Below are 16,097 nucleotides of genomic sequence, written 5' to 3'. Positions count from 1 at the left end.
AATGAATTCTAGTGTTTCATGAAGCATGTTGAAGCCTATCTGGCTGTAAAGCCATACCCAAACTGCTTTGGGATTGGCCTTCAACTAATCACCTCAGTGGAGTCATGCCCAATCCTTCTGGATAGGGTATGTCAGGCGTGTCATGTCTAAGATACATACTAAAGCTTGGCTGGCTATTAAGTCATGCCTGACCCTTTGATTGGAGCTTTAGACTAAAAAGCATAAGATTCCTGGAATTCATATTAAAAATTTTAGAATCCTTATTTTTGTTTTTCAAATAATTTTCGAAAAAAAATACAAAAAAAAATTTAGAAAATCATAAAAATCAAAAATATTTTGTGTTTCTTGTTTGAGTCTTGAGTCATGTTATAAGTTTGGTGTCAATTGCATGTGCATCTTGCATTTTTCGAAAATTCTCATGCATTCATAGTGTTCTTCATGATCTTCAAGTTGTTCTTGGTAAGTCTTCTTGTTTGATCTTTGCATTTGCATGTTTTGTGTCTTTTCTTATTTTTCATATGCATTCTTGAATTCTTAGTGTCTAAGCATTAAAGAATTCTAAGTTTGGTGTCTTGCATGTTTTCTTTACATTAAAAAATTTTTCAAAAATGTGTTATTGATGTTCATCATGATCTTCATAGTGTTCTTGGTGTTCATCTTGACATTCATAGCATTCTTGCATGCATTCATTGTTTTGATCCATAACTTTCATGCATTGCATCATTTTTCCTGTTTTTCTCTCTCATCATAAAAATTCAAAAATAAAAAAAATATCTTTCCCTTTTTCCCTCTCATAAATTCGAAAATTAGATTTGACTTTTTCAAAAAATTTTAAAATCTAGTTGTTTTCATGAGTCAAATCAAATTTTCAATTTAAAAATCCTATCTTTTTCAAAAATATTTTTCAAAAATCAAATCTTTTTCATTTTTCTTAAGTTATTTTCGAAAATTTTAAAAATATTTTTCAAAAATCTTTTTTCTTATTTTTTTTTATATATCAAATTTTCGAAAATAACAATAACAATTAATGTTTTGATTCAAAAATTTTAAGTTTGTTACTTGCTTGTTAAGAAAGATTCAAACTTTAAGTTCTAGAATCATATCTTGTGATTTCTTGTGAATCAAGTCATTAATTGTGATTTTAAAAATCAAATCTTTTTCAAAAACTAATTTAATCATATCTTTTCAAAAATATCTTCTTATCTTATCTTTTTCAAAATATGATTTCAAAATATCTTTTCTAACTTCCTAACTTCTCACCTTTTCAAAATTTGTTTCAACTAACTAACTAACTTTTTTGTTTGTTTCTTATCTTTTTCAAAACTACCTAACTAACTCTCTCTCTCTCTCTAATTTTCGAAAATATCTTCCCCCTTTTTCAAAAATTTCTTTTTTATTATTTTAATTTTTTATTTTTATTTTCGAAAAACCACTAACTTTTTTCAAAAACTATTTTCAAAAATCAACTAACTCTTTTTCAAAAATTATTTTCGAAAATTCTTTCTCTCTCATCCCCTTCTATTTATTTATTCATCTACTAACATCTCTTCCTCACACCACCAAAAATCCGAACCCTCTCTCTCTCTCTGAGTTCAGATTTTTTTCCTTTCTTCTACTAACACAAGGACCTCTATACTGTGGTATAAAGGATCCACATTATTATTATTTTTTTTTCTGTGCCCTCTTCTTTGTCATATGAGCAGGAGCAAGGACAAGAACATTCTTGTTGAAGCAGACCCAGAACCTGAAAGGACTCTGAAGAGAAAATTAAGAGAAGCTAAATTACAACAATCCAGAGATAACCTTTCAGAAAATTTCGAACAGGAAGAGGAGATGGCAACCGAAAATAATAATAATGCAAGGAGAATGCTTGGTGACTTTACTGCACCTAATTCCAATTTACATGGAAGAAGCATCTCCATTCCTGCCATTGGAGCAAACAACTTTGAGCTGAAACCTCAGCTAGTTTTTTTGATGCAGCAGAACTACAAGTTTCATGGACTTCCATCTGAAGATCCTTTTCAGTTCTTAACTGAATTCTTGCAGATCTGTGATACTATTAAGACTAATGGAGTAGATCCTGAAGTCTACAGGCTCATGCTTTTCCCTTTTGCTGTAAGAGACAAAGCTAGAGTGTGGTTGGATTCTCAACCCAGAGATAGCCTGAACTCTTGGGATAAGCTGGTCACGGCTTTCTTAGCCAAGTTCTTTCCTCCTCAAAAGCTGAGCAAGCTTAGAGTGGATGTTCAGACCTTCAGACAGAAAGAAGGTGAATCCCTCTATGAAGCTTGGGAAAGATACAAGCACCTGACCAAAAAGTGTCCTTCTGACATGCTTTCAGAATGGACCATCCTGGATATATTCTATGATAGTTTATCTGAGTTATCAAAGATGTCATTGGATACTTCTGCGGGTGGATCCATTCACCTAAAGAAAACGCCTGCAGAAGCTCAAGAACTCATTGACATGGTTGCTAATAACCAGTTCATGTACACTTCTGAAAGGAATCCTGTAAATAATGGGACGCCTATGAAGAAGGGAGTTCTTGAAGTTGATACTCTGAATGCCATATTGGCTCAGAACAAAATATTGACTCAGCAAGTCAATATGATTTCTCAGAGTCTGAATGGAATGCAAGCTGCATCCAACAGTACTCAAGAGGCTTCTCATGCAGAAGAAGCTTATGATCCTGAGAACCCTGCAATAGCAGAGGTGAATTACTTAGGTGAACCTTATGGAAACACCTATAACTCATCATGGAGAAATCATCCAAATTTCTCATGGAAGGATCAAAAGCCTCAACAAGGCTTTAATAATGGTGGAAGAAACAGGTTTAGCAATAGCAAGCCTTTTCCATCATCCACTCAGCAACAGACAGAGAATTCTGAGCAGAATCCATCTAGCTTAGCAAACTTAGTCTCTGATCTATCCAAGGCCACTGTAAGTTTCATGAATGAAACAAGGTCTTCCATTAGAAATTTGGAAGCACAAGTGGGCCAACTGAGTAAAAGGATCACTGAAATCCCTCCTAGTACTCTCCCAAGCAACACAGAAGAGAATCCAAAAGGAGAGTGCAAGGCCATTAACATAACCAAAATGGCCGAACCCAAAGAAGGAGAGGAGGACGTGAATCCCAAGGGGGAAGACCTCCTGGGACGTCCAGTGATCAATAAGGAGTTTCCCTCTGAGGAACTAAAGGAATCTGAGGCTCATCTAGAGACCATAGAGATTCCATTGAACCTCCTTATGCCATTCATGAGCTCTGATGAGTATTCCTCTTCTGAAGAGAATGAGGATGTTATTGAAGAGCAAACCGCCAAGTTTCTTGGTGCAATCATGAAGCTGAATGCCAAATTATTTGGTATTGAAACTTGGGAAGATGAACCTCCCTTGTTCATCAATGAACTAAGTGATCTGGATCAACTGACATTACCTCAGAAGAGACAGGATCCTGGAAAGTTCATAATACCTTGTACCATAGGCACCATGATCTTTAAGGCTCTGTGTGACCTTGGTTCAGGAATAAACCTCATGCCACTCTCTGTAATAGAGAAACTGGGAATCTATGGGGTGCAAGCTGCTAAAATCTCAGTAGAGATGGCAGACAATTCAAGAAAATAGGCTTATGGACAAGTAGAGGACGTGCTAATAAAGGTTGAAGGCCTTTACATCCCTGCTGATTTCATAGTCCTGGATACTGGAAAAGAAGAGGATGAATCCATCATCCTAGGAAGACCTTTCCTAGCCACAGCAAGAGCTGTGAGTGATGTGGACAGAGGAGAATTAATCCTTCAATTGAATGAGGACAACCTTGTGTTTACAACTCAAGGATCTCTCTCTGTATCCATGGAGAGGAAGCATAAAAAGCTTCTCTCAAAGCAGAGTCAAACAAAGCGCCCACAGTCAAACTCTAAGTTTGGTGTTGGGAGGCCACAACCAAACTCTAAGTTTGGTGTTGGAGAGTCTCAACAATGCTCTGCACATCTGTGAGGCTCCATGAGAGCCCACTGTCAAGCTATTGACATTAAAGAAGTGCTTGTTGGGAGGCAACCCAATGTTTATTTATCTAATTTTATTTTTGTTTTTCATGTTTTATTAGGTTCATGATCATGTGGAGTCACAAAATAAATATAAAAATTGGAAATAGAATCAAAAACAGCAGAAGAAAAATCACACCCTGGAGGAAGCACCTGCCTGGCGTTCAACGCCAGAACAGAGCATGGTTCTGGCGCTGAACGCCCAAAATGGGCAGCATCCTGGCGCTGAACGCCCAGAACAAGCATGGTTCTGGCGTTCAACGCCAGAAATGGCAACAAATGGGCATTGAACTCCCAAAATGGGCACCAACCTGGCGCTGAACGCCCAGAGTTGTGTGCAAGGGCATTTTGCATGCCTAAATTGGTGCAGGGATGTAAATGCCTTGACACCTCAAGATCTGTGGACCTCACAGGATCACCTCAGGATCTGTGGACCCCACAGGATCCCCACCTACTTCCACTCACTTCTTCTCACCCTCTCTCTCTCCATTCATGGTCATCCCTTCTGTTTTCCATTTACCACTCACATCCATACACCCACTTACCTTCAAAATTCAACATCTCTTCCCCACCCAATCCCACCCATATGGCCGAATACACACCTCCCTCCATCTCCTCCATATCTTCTTCTTCTTCTTCTATTCCTTCTTCTTTTGCTCGAGGGCGAGCAACGTTCTAAGTTTGGTGTGGTAAAAGCATAGCTTTTTTTTGTTTTTTTCCATAAAACAAAAAGCTTCCATCGGGGATCTATAGCTCAGTGGTAGAACATTTGACTGCAAATCAAGAGATCCCTGAGATACCTCAGGGGATACATTTTCTTCCACACAATTATTGGAAGCAACTAAGGGTGGAACATCAAGAGCACTCCATCATCCTTCATGAAATAAGAAAAGATCAAAAAGTAATGAGGGAGGAGCAACAAAGACAAAGAAGAGACATAGAAGAGCTCAAGGATGTCATTGGCCCCTCAAGAAGGAAACGCCACCATCACTAAGGTGGATTCATTCCTTGCTCTTATTTCTTCTGATTTTCGTTTTCTATGTTAAGTGCTTATCTATGTTTGTGTCTTCATTACATGATCATTAGTAGTTAGTAACTCTGTCTTAAAGTTATGAATGTCCTATGAATCCATCACCTCTCTTAAATGAAAAATGTTTTAATTCAAAAGAACAAGAAGTACATGAGTTTCGAATTTATCCTTGAACTTAGTTTAATTATATTGATGTGGTGACAATGCTTCTTGTTTTCTGAATGAATGCTTGAACAGTGCATATGTCTTTTGAAGTTGTTGTTTAAGAATGTTAAATATGTTGGCTCTTGAAAGAATGATGACTAGGAGACATGTTATTTGATAATCTGAAAAATCATAAAAATGATTCTTGAAGCAAGAAAAAGCAGCAAAGAACAAAGCTTGCAGAAAAAAGAAGGGCGAAAAAAAATAGAAAGAAAAAGAAAAAGCAAGCAGAAAAAGCCAAAGCTCTTAAAACCAAGAGGCAAGAGCAAAAAGCCAATAACCCTTAAAACCAAAAGGCAAGGGCAAATAAAAAGGATCCCAAGGCTTTGAGCATCAGTGGATAGGAGGGCCTAAAGGAATAAAATCCTGGTCTAAGCGGCTAAACCAAGCTGTCCCTAACCATGTGCTTGTGGCGTGTAGGTGTCAAGTGAAAACTTGAGACTGAGCGGTTAAAGTCAAGGTCCAAAGCAAAAGAAGAGTGTGCTTAAGAACCCTGGACACCTCTAATTGGGGACTTTAGCAAAGCTGAGTCACAATCTGAAAAGGTTCACCCAATTATGTGTCTGTGGCATTTATGTATCCGGTGGTAATACTGGAAAACAAAGTGCTTAGGGCCACGGCCAAGACTCATAAAGAAGCTGTGTTCAAGAATCATCATACTGAACTAGGAGAATCAATAACACTATCTGAACTTTGAGTTCCTATAGATGCCAATCATTCTGAACCTCAATGGATAAAGTGAGATGCCAAAACTATTCAAGAGGCAAAAAGCTATAAGTCCCGCTCATTTGATTGGAGTTATGTTTCATTGATAGTTTGGAATTTATAGTATATTCTCTTCTTTTTATCCTATTTGATTTTTAGTTGCTTGGGGACAAGCAACAATTTAAGTTTGGTGTTGTGATAAGCGGATAATTTATACGCTTTTTGACATTATGTTTAGTATATTTTTAGTAGAATCTAGTTACTTTTAGGGATGTTTTCATTAGTTTTTATGTTAAATTCATATTTCTGTACTTTACTATGAGTTTGTGTGTTTTTCTGTGATTTCAGGTATTTTCTGGCTGAAATTGAGGGACTTGAGCAAAAATCAGATTCAGAGGTTGAAGAAGGACTGCTGATGCTGTTGGATTCTGACCTCCCGACACTCAAAGTAGATTTTCTGGAGCTACAGAACTCGAAATGGCGCGCTTCTAATTGTGTTGAAAAGTAGACATCCAGGGCTTTCCATCAATATATAATAGTCCATACTTTGCTCGAGGATAGATGACGTAAACTGGCGTTCAACGCCAGCTATCTGCCCAATTCTGGAGTTCAGCGCCAGAAATGGATCAAAAACTAGAGTTGAACGCCAGAAATGGATCAAAACCTGGCGTTCAACTCCACAAATGGCCTCTGTACGTTGAAAGTTAAAGCTCAGCCCAAGCACACACCAAGTGGGCCTCGGAAGTGGATTTATGCATCAATTACTTACTTCTGTAAACCCTAGTAGCTAGTTTATTATAAATAGGATCTTTTACTATTGTATTAGACATCTTTGGATGCCTGGTTGTTAGATCAGAGGGGCTGGCCATTCGGCCATGCCTGAACCTTTCACTTATGTATTTTTAATGGTAGAGTTTCTACACTCCATAGATTAAGGTGTGGAGCTCTGCTGTTCCTCAAAGATTAATGCAAAGTACTACTGTTTTCTATTCAATTCATCTTATTTCGCTTCTAAGATATTCATTCGCACTTCAACCTGAATGTGATGAACGTGACAATCATCATCATTCCCCATGAACGCGTGCCTGACAACCACTTCCGTTCTACCTTCGACTGAATGAGTATCTCTTAGATCTCTTAATCGGAATCTTCGGGGTGTAAGCTAGAATGATGGCGGCATTCAAGAGAATCCAGAAGGTCTAAACCTTGTCTGTGGTATTCCGAGTAGGATTCAATGATTGAATGACTGTGACGAGCTTCAAACTCACGATTGCTGGGCGTAGTGACAGACGCAAAAGGATAGTAAATCCTATTCCAGCATGATCGAGAACCGACAGATGAATAGCCGTGCCGTGACAGGGTGCGTTGACCATTTTCACTGAGAGGATAGGATGTAAACCATTGACAAGGGTGATGCCTCCAGACGATTAGCCGTGCCGTGACAGGGCATTTGGATCATTTTCCCGAGAAAATACCGAAAGTAGCCATTGACAATGGTGATGCATTACATAAAGCCAGCCATGGAAAGGAGTAAGACTGATTGGATAAAGATAGCAGGAAAGCAGAGGTTCAGAGGAATGAAAAGCATCTCCATACGCTTGTCTGAAATTCCTACCAATGATTTACATAAGTACCTCTATCCCTATTTTATTAATTATTTTCAAAAACCCCATTACTATTTTATATCCGCCTGACTGAGATTTACAAGGTGACCATAGCTTGCTTCATACCAACAATCTCCGTGGGATTCGACCCTTACTCACGTAAGGTATTACTTGGATGACCCAGTGCACTTGCTGGTTAGTTGTGCGAAGTTGTGAACCATGGTATTGGCATCATGTTTTTTTGGCGCCATTACCAGGGAAAGAAAGAGCGATGAATTTTACATAATCAAAGTGTAATCACAATTTCTGCGCACCACAATCCCAGCCTATAGAGATAAAGGCGGTTCCCTTGAAGATAAGCTGACTTCATCCAAAACAGGATAAGATAAGATAAGATAACTAACTTATCTTATCAGAAAGGTCAGCCCACACTACTATAAATACACTGGAGCACCCAGGTATAACTCATACTCTGATTCTACATAAAACCTGCTTAATACCCGTGCTAACTTAAGCATCGGAGTCTCTTGCAGGTACCCCCCATCCTCCGGTGGCCAAGGATCAGCAGTGCAGCAAGTCCAACAAGTCGGACATAACAGCTCCGGCCGCCACCAGCCAGCCGGACACATCATCTCCGACCAGTACCGAAGATCTCATCCGAGATCGACCTCCAATTTCGGGTAACCCTCGGAACATTGGCACCGTTGCCGGGGAACCTGAAAGTCATCCCAAAACCATGGCGGACGGCCATGACAACGACCACGACTCAGATCTGGAGAACAGAACACCACACAAAAACGTGGACACTACGCTAAAGGATACTCCGGAATCCAACGGGAACAAAAACTCATCAAATCCGGGAGCCATGGAAGTACTTCAAGATCGCTTAAAGCAACTTGAGAAAGAAACCCAGCAACAACGAGAGATCGGAAAGGATCTACAAAGAGAGGTACGACGACGTCGAGAATTAGAAGAAAAACTACAGCAGTTAGAGGGCGACCTCAAATCAAAAGCTCCTCGGACCACTCCTGAGGAAAATTCACGCAAAGAACAGGATCCATTCACCAGGGAAATCATGAAGACCAAAATCCCAAAGGATTTCAAGGTCCTGGATATGGTTTTGTATGAGGGCACTACAGATCCCAACCATCATCTCAGCAATTTTAGAAGCAGAATCTACCTTACCAATGCCTCAGATTCCGTTCGCTGCAAAGCTTTTCTGACAACTCTTACGAAAACGGCGATCAGATGGTTCGACAACTTACCTCCGAAGTCCATCTCAAACTTCGACGACCTGGCCAAAAAGTTCTTGGCCAGATTCTCCATCCAGAAAGATAAGGCCAAGCACGCACCCAGCTTACTAGGGATCAAGCAAGGAGATCGGGAGAGCCTCCGCAACTACATGGAAAGATTCAACAAAACATGCATGGACATACAAAGTTTACCAATAGAGGCTGCCATCATGGGGCTTATTAATGGCTTACGAGAGGGACCTTTCAGCCAATCTATATCAAAAAAGTATCCCACCTCCTTAGACGAAGTACAGGAGCGAGCAGAAAAATACATCAACATGGAAGAGAACGCTCGGCTAGGAGAAACCTCAAAATTCGGAACCTCCTACCGAGACAAAGACAAGGACTCCAAAAGGAAAGAAGATCGACAGGGTGAGAAAATAAAAAAATACCACAACTACACTCCTCTCAAAGCATCCCTGGTCGATGTGTACAAAGAAGTCTGCCATACAGAGAAAATCCCCCCAGCACGACCACTCAAAGGCAAAAGGGGAGGAGGAAATCGAAAGGAATATTGCGAATACCATCGAATTCGAGGGCACTCTACCAACGAATGCTTCGACTTGAAAAATATCATAGAAAAATTGGTAAGAGAAGGAAAATTAGATCGATTTCTGGCCACCCGGGATGATGACCAAAGAAAAAGACGGAGAGACGAAGATGATGGACGAGATGAACGGTCACCTCGGACACCAGAAAGACACGTCCACATGATACACGGCGGATTCGCAGGAGGTGGGATCTCCAAATCGTCCCGAAAAAGATATCTCAAAGAAGTATATCATGTTGAGGGAAAGGAGGAAGCACCCGACCTCCCGGCGATAACATTTACTAAAGAGGACGCATCCGGCATCATCCCGGGATATGACGATCCCATGGTCATCACTGTTATACTGGCAAACGCCAATCTACACTGCACACTAGTAGACCAAAGGAGTTCTGCCGACATCTTATTCAAAACGGCTTTCGACAAGCTCGGTTTAGACGAAAAGGAACTTAAAGCATACCCGAACAATCTGTTTGGACTAGGAGACACTCCGATACAACCATTGGGATACGTATCGCTGCACACTACTTTTGGAAAAGGAAACCAAACTAGGACCCTCAAAATAGACTACATTGTGGTCGACGTAAGTTCAGCCTATAATGCTCTCATAGGTCGGACAACACTCAATCAACTCGGCGCAATAGTCTCAACTCCGCATCTATGCATGAAATTCCCAACTACAGAAGGGATAGCCACGATAAAAGCAGATCAAAAGACAGCGCGTCGCTGTTACAACGAGAGCTTAAACCTCAAAGGCCGAGGAGAAGAGTTTCATACAATTGAGCTTGGCAGAGCTCAGCGTCGAGAAGAACTCCGTCCACACCCAGAAGGTGAGGTAGAGAAGGTTCAGATTGGAGACACCTCGGACAAAACGACTAATATCGGCACGGTCCTAAGAGGAGAATCAAAAGAATTACTGATACAATTCTTACGAGATAATGTCGACCTCTTCGCATGGAAAGCCACAGACATACCAGGCATAGACCCTAAGTTAATGTGCCACAAGTTGGCGGTCTATCCAGGATCTCGACCGGTGCAGCAGAAGCGAAGAAAACTCGGACTAGAACGATCCCAAGCTGTGGAAGAACAAGTACAAACGTTACTGGAGGCAGGATTCATAAGAGAAGTCAAGTACCCACTATGGCTAGCCAACGTCGTCTTGGTGAAAAAATCAAACGGGAAGTGGCGCATGTGTATCGATTACACCGATCTCAACAAAGCCTGCCCAAAAGATCCATACCCACTACCAAGTATTGACGCTCTGGTAGACGCTTCCTCTGGATATAGATACCTCTCGTTTATGGACGCCTATTCGGGATACAACCAAATTCCCATGTATCCACCAGATCAAGAAAAGACCTCGTTCTTAACACCAAAGGCGAATTACTGCTACATCGTGATGCCTTTCGGTCTCAAGAACGCGGGAGCTACCTATCAAAGGCTAATGAATAAAGTCTTCTGTCTGAACTCGATGGACGAGAGCTTCCCAGGTCATGGCACGCCTGCAACCTCAGAAGGTACTACAGTTAGAAAAGATAAAAGATCTCATCATTGGATGCACTCTTTTTCCTGAAAAGGTTTTTTAATGAGGCACCAAGTTGAGACTCAGACAATCTCATATGTATATACTTGCACTCTTCCTTTAAATAAAATATATTTTAGAGATTCTACAAAGATTTCAAGACGCATTAATCTGAATTATTCATCGTCCGATTATAAAGCAATAGATCAGCAGAAAGTGAAAAATAATTTCACTGCACGATCACGATAAAGACAACCGTCCGATAAAGGTGAAAACGCGATTCACCCAAAGGACGATCTAGAAATGACAACCACTTTCTACAGATCGGCAAAGATGAACACAGAATAATGTAAGAAGTTATCGAAAGTGATCCAAAAAAAGAACCTGACGAGGTCTTACGGAATGCTAAAATAATAACTTAAAGACTGGCCGACATTGAGAAGTCGGACCAAGTCAACCCAAGTTATAAGTAAACCCTGGAAAGAGGTCTGGCCAACCCTATTAAAGAGGATTACTTTAACTTAGAAGGGCTCGACATGACAAAGTCAGCCCAAAATGAGAAGTTATCAAAGTAGTCCCTGAAAGAGATCTGACAAAGATCCAAGAAAGAGGACTACAAATAACTTAAAGGAGACCGATATAACCAAGTCGGACTCCTACTACTTAAAAGTTATCAACGTAGTCCCTGAAAGAGATCTGACAAAGATCCAAGAAAGAGGACTACAAATAACTTAAAGGAGACCGATATAACCAAGTCGGACTCCTACTACTTAAAAGTTATCAACGTAGTCCCTGAAAGAGATCTGACAAAGATCCAAGAAAGAGGACTACAAGTAACTTAAAGGAGACCGATATAACCAAGTCGGACTCCTACAACTAAAAAGTTATAAAAGTAATCCCTGAAAGAGATCGGACAAAGATCCAAGAAAGAGGATTACAAAAATAACTTAAAGGAGACCGATATGACCAAGTCGGACTCCTACAACTAAAAAGTTATAAAAGTAATCCCTGAAAGAGATCGGACAAAGATCCAAGAAAGAGGATTACAAAAATAACTTAAAGGAGACCGATATGACCAAGTCGGACTCCTACAACTAAAAAGTTATAAAAGTAATCCCTGAAAGAGATCGGACAAAGATCCAAGAAAGAGTATTACAAAAATAACTTAAAGGAGACTGATATGACCAAGTCGGACTCCTACAACTGGAAAGTTATCGAAGCAATCCCTGAAAGAGATCTGACAAAGATCCAGGAAAGGGATTACAAAAATAACTTAGAAAAGGACTGCGAAAACAACTCGGAGGACTAACTTGAAGAAATCGGTTACAAATCGTCAGAAATACAAGCCGGAGCGAGAACGAACCAAAAATCAAGTTAGACCTACCTAGTCACAACCACAAAGGATTCAAGATACAAAGTACAAAGCAATCCAAAAGAGATACCAAGTCAAGCACAAAAGCGCGATATCATCCACAAGGTTATAAAAGCCTCAGAGGCCACCAAAACCTATCTCAAAAAAGCTAAAGCATGCTACCATTTGTTTTTCATAAAAAACAAAAGTTGCTGGGCAAGCAACGGGAAAGTGTCAGCAATTAACAAAATATAAAGAGTTTAAAAAAGCCCACAAGCCGGGCCAACTACATATCCAGAATAAAGATTAAAACTAAGGGTCAGAAGATTTTTTAGCAGCATCAGGCTGAGGAGACAAAGGCCGAGTCTGGAGAGGAACGGCATCTACAGTACCGTCATCCCGGTTCAAGATCTGGCAGTTGGGGTCAGAAGCGGGAGGACCAACCTCGGCAGGGACAGCAGAAGGCGACACCTTGGTAGAGGCTACAGGGGGAGGATCGACATCATCCTCATCCTCGTCATCAGGGACAACCTTGCCATCCCTGACAACGTTCTCCAAGCTAAAGAGGGTCAAGTCGGCCTCGGGAGCAATAACCCGAACTTGTTCCCTCAGGTTCTCATAGGCAGCAGTTACACTGCCAACAAGATGACCTTGGAGTTCGGAATAATTAGCCCGGGCATTCTCCAACTCTTCTCTCAGACGCAACACCTCCCGGTAAGACGTCATATAACTGTCCTTATGCCGCATAGCCGTGTCCTCGGCCAGTCTCAGAGAACCAGCCAGAGAAGTAGAGCTAGCCTTTTCATTCTCCAAGTCTTTCTCCAACTTGGCCACCCTTACTTCAAGTTCCTCCTTCAAGCCCTTCATCCGATCAAACTCCTATTTGGCCTCCTCCATAAAAGCTTTAGTGGCATGGAGAGGAAGACTTTGAACAGTTCGATATAGGGCCGCCCCCATGTGTGCCAACTTGATACCACTCTGGGTGATATAATCAAAATAATGAAGAAGCGACACGTCGTCCATAGGAAGAACACCATAAGGGCCGATTTGTTGATCTACAAACTCAAACGCATCAAAGTCAGGAGCATCAAGGTTGAAAGGCTCAATTGTTTTTTGCTTTTTACTAGGAGGGGCACCGGAAGTTGCAACAGAAGATTGTGGAGGATCGGCCAGACAGACCCGAGGAGTAGGAATTGCTTTCCTCGGCCCGGGAGAACTCGATATAGGAGGTTTAACTGGAGGCTGAGAAGATCCCTCTTCGGCCGCCTTGGCCGAGATATTTAAAGCAGCGGTCGCCTTCTTCGCCTTCTTATAGGCCCTCATGGAATCATTATTCTTCGACATCTCTGAAAAACACAAAAATCAAAGACAAGTTACAACACAGGAGAAGTAAAGCTCGGGAGCAAGTATAAAAATAAATCAGACAGTACCCAAAGCAGCCCGAACCAAAGATGGATCACTCAAAAATCTCTTCGTGTCCAGGTGAGGAGGCTTCCCCCACAAATCTTCAAAAACAACCACAAAGGCCCGCTCAACCTCACTAAGCATTTCCCATGAGTAACGTGGCACTCTTACATTCTTTTGCCACTCCAGAGGAAAAGCAGGCTCATCATTTTCATCAAGAAAAAAGGGGCAAACCCCCTCAACGGCACGGACTCGGAAGAAGTAGTTCTTAAAATCCTTAAACGACTCATCATACATGGCAAAAACTTTATGCCCCTGAGCCGACCTGAAGGAAACCCAGGAAGCTTTCTTTTTTGAGGAACCTCCAGGTTTGGCCGAGACAAAAAGATAAAGGAAAAGAGTCTCATAAGGTGTTATGTCCAACTCCTGACAAAGAAGTTGAAATATTTTGATAAAACCCCAGGAGTTGGGATGAAGCTGGGACGGAGCAATGTTGCAGGACCACAACAAGTCAGTTTCAAAAGCAGTAAAAGGGAAAGTAACGTTTAATTGGCTGAAGAAGTATTCATAAGCATAGAAAGAGGGACGCTCCCCCTCGACGGAAGTCGGAAAACAAACTCTCTCATTGGAATCAGGAGCAACAAGCTCGTAATCACTCTCGCGGGCACGGTTATCACAAATCCTATGGCGCTTCCTCAGCTCTGTGCAAAATTCAGCATCCACAATAGAAACACACAACAAAACAAGGGAGTCCAGCCAATCGGACATCCCCTCGGGAACTCTGGAAGACATCTCTACAATGTTATTGCGAGAAGATATGAGGCCAACTAATCCTACAAGTAAGAAAAGAAGATGGGATTACTAAAAACATCTCGGACAAGGGAGAAAACAACTCAATACAATGCAGGTGAACACACAGAAAAGGAAAACCCCAAGACTCAAACCAAAAATCTTGGGGCATCCTTTGGAGGCAGTAACAAAGCAAGGTTTCCAGGAAAATCTACAGCTCTCACCCCAGCACCTTTCAAAAAAGAAAAAGACTTCAAACAAGCAAGTATTTCCAGAAGCATAAGTCATCACAGTCAACCAAGAAGCATTCCCAAAACATCAAAACACGCCAAATGGAAAAACGTCAAAAGTACGAACTTTTGAGAAATGCGACAAAAAGCAATCAAGCAAAGCAAGGAACGAATGCAGAGTTTCTATTAGATAGTAAAAAATCAGAAGCAACAAACAAAAACCGTATAAAGCCTCGACGAAAATGCAGAGGAACACACAAAAGAAAGCCAAGAAAAACGCATTTACAGCGACAAACAAATGCAAAATCACGAAAAGGTTCAAACTTTCAAAACATGCAAAAGCAAAAGCTTCACCAAAAAACTAAAAGCCGTGAAAGAAGCAAGAAAGTTAGTACCAACCTGAAAAGGCAGCAGACTTCAGGGAAGGTGAAGAGGGACGGCGAAATCTGGAATCACTACCTCGAAGCAAAAGAAAAGACACGAGCAAAAGAAAACGTCGCTGGGCCGAAACGCGAAACCACGAACTCCAGGCAGAAGCTTCAGAAAAATCAAACAAACGCCGCAACACAAAGAAAAATTGAAAGCGAGAGAATGAAGGGAAAAAAGCAAAGAAGTTACGAAAAAGGCGAAAGAAGAGAAACCGTTTCTGGGTTTTCAAAATCAAAATAAAGAAACGGGGCAATTAATACTAAAATTAAAAGGCATTAAACCCTCGCACGTTCCCAAAGCACCGATATAAAAGCGCGCGCTTGTAGAGGAAAACGTTCTACATTCAAAAGCTGCTACAAAAGAAGTCGACAAAATGCTTGAGTTCGGCTTCGCTACGAGAAGGACCAAAGTCAAAGGACTCGACCTCGATAAAGAAGACCGAGCTCAAGCAGGGGCACTGTTCATACCCTGGGTCGAGCTATCCGACCTGGGATGGTCGACGATGCAGCGACCGACCTGTTAAGGTCAAGCGGACCGACTTCGTTACAAAGAACTCGGCCATATCGACAGGAAAGCCCAATAAATGGCCCAAATAGAGGAACACGACCCAAATCCAAAGGCAATCCCAGCCTATAGAGATAAAGGCGGTTCCCTTGAAGATAAGCTGACTTCATCTAAAACAGGATAAGATAAGATAAGATAACTAACTTATCTTATCAGAAAGGTCAGCCCACACTACTATAAATACACTGGAGCACCCAGGTATAACTCATACTCTGATTCTACATAAAACCTGCTTAATACTCGTGCTAACTTAAGTATCGGAGTCTCTTGCAGGTACCCCCCACCCTCCGGTGGCCAAGGATCAGCAGTGCAGCAAGTCCAACAAGTCGGACATAACAGCTCCGGCCGCCACCAGCCAGCCGGACACATCATCTCCGACCAGTACTGAA

General features: G+C 41.3%; 1 non-coding gene across 1 annotated transcript; it reads right to left on the bottom strand.

Annotated features, from left to right (window-relative positions):
- Positions 1–2,229: 2,229 nt before the first annotated feature.
- On the bottom strand, positions 2,230–2,337 carry LOC148575203 (small nucleolar RNA R71). The gene has a single exon (XR_015906436.1). It is a non-coding gene; the product is annotated as a small nucleolar RNA R71 (small nucleolar RNA).
- Between the last annotated feature and the right edge of the window lie 13,760 nt (positions 2,338–16,097).

This window comes from Arachis ipaensis, chromosome B2 (assembly GCF_059453495.1).
Source record: "Arachis ipaensis isolate K30076 ecotype BB chromosome B2, ASM5945349v1, whole genome shotgun sequence".
Taxonomy (NCBI): domain Eukaryota; kingdom Viridiplantae; phylum Streptophyta; class Magnoliopsida; order Fabales; family Fabaceae; genus Arachis; species Arachis ipaensis.
This window is presented reverse-complemented; position numbering and strand designations above follow the sequence as displayed.